The following is a 1,960-nucleotide window of genomic DNA, read 5'->3' on the forward strand; positions in this document are numbered from 1 at the left end:
CATCGTGTAAGGTTCTATTTGTTCTGTCTTGTTTATACATCCTGTAGTTAGTACAGTATATACACTTGTTTGATAAATGATTGTCTGTCCCCAATTTGCGTCACCTATTGTGTTGGTAATTGTCCTATAAATGACTCTCTGTTCCCCGCTTTCATGTCCCACGACTTACCGGCACCTCGATTAAATCCCTGACATGTTTATACTTACCTGCCAACCTGTCAGCAGGCCAGTATAGTGGCGGATGGGAGGAGACCGGACCAGTGCAAAACCACACTGTGAGACTGTATCAGTCTAAAAACGGATTCATGTCCAATAGAAGCCTTTCTTACCTTTATTTGTAGTGGTTATATCCCCACCAAAGAGGTCCAGGTGTTATTTTGTGCAAAAGTGCATTATTGGCTATTTCCCCTACCATAAGCCCTGACAATGGGGCTTGGGTTTTTGTGCTAATTCGCTTATTTCCATAAAAATAAGTAGTAAAGTGTGCCGCTTGGGATACTATTTATATTATGAAGAGAGGATAAGCGAATTAGCACAACACCCCAATGCCCCATTCAATTCAATGCAATTCAATTCATTGAGGGCTTATGGTAGGGGAAATAACCAATAATGCGCTTTTGCACAAAATAAATAACACCTGCTTCGGTGGGGACGTAACACCTACAACTAAAGGTAAGAAAGCCTTCTAGTCTGAAATTCTTCTTTAATCGCATGAAACCTGCCATCCCTGACCCTATTCTTCTGGGGGTGAACATTCGGCAAAAATAGCAGATCTACAAAGCGTTGTGTGATGTGTATGAGCTTACTGAGGGAGGAAAGGATGTATATCCAGGTTTCCGGTGGTGTGTCTACAGGGTTTTTGCCCATAAGCAGCCCTGAAATAGCCCTAGGTAACCAAATGATGCCTATTGTTGCTTTCTATCTATTGTTCTACCGTAGCTTGTATGGTCTATGTATGGTATAAACAACTGGAAATAGCCGTCCAGCAATGGTCAATTATGGACCATGATGTACACATGGACATATCTTGATACAAATTAGTGAGATGTTTACAAAGTATTCCAAACCGTTCGGTAAAATGAGAATATCACCAAAGTACTCACTTAATCGCATAGCGCCCAGAATTGTATTTAAAGTCTGAATTAAAACTCTATACCGTCATTAGAACCAGTACAAACATTGCGTTGAGCTCAAACGGGAGCAAGTCAAACAAAACCACCTTGAGAAGTAAACAAACATCCTGTTTGGGGGGGGGGGGGGGGGGGGGGCTGTTAATCTATGAACCAAGAAATGTATTGTCTGGGTGCCAATAAATAAATAAATACTTAAATAGTCAGACTCGGTAAAGTGAGACCCTCTGTCACGGATATCCTTTGTTTAACACCAAAGTGTATTTCCAGCAAGAGCGCTTTGTATGACGAGCTTTACTTTGAGAGAAAACGGAGGGGGGGAGACTAAAGGTCACTGGACGGACGGTTCCGACAGAACCACAACACCAGCACACTGACTGCGACCAGTGGTGGGAAAAAGTACTCAATTGTTTTACTATAAAGTACCAATACTGCAGTTTAGAAGTACTTTAGATCGGCTCTTTTCAAATAAAATGGCCGAAATGTATAGGGTTGAAGTGGTTAATGTATGTTTTCTAATCAAAATGAAAATCTCCAAAGTATAGTAACTAAAGTTTTCAAATAATTGTAGTGGAGTAAAAGTACAAATTGTGGCTCTGGGATGTAATGGAGTAGAAGTAAAAGTATTGGTAATTGGAAATAAAGTTCCTCAAATTCCTCAAAAGTGTACTTAAGTACAGTACTTAAGTAAAAGTACTTAGTTACTTTCCACCACTGACTGCGACACAGAACAAGCAGTCCTGACTGTCTCAAGTGGAAAGTCCTCTGATGATATCGTATAGTGTAAACACCCAGAGGGCCTTTTTATTTCCTTCCACTGTACGTCATTA

The sequence above is a fragment of the Electrona antarctica genome, assembly GCF_951216825.1.
Source record: "Electrona antarctica genome assembly, chromosome: 19".
NCBI classification, from domain to species: Eukaryota; Metazoa; Chordata; class Actinopteri; order Myctophiformes; family Myctophidae; genus Electrona; species Electrona antarctica.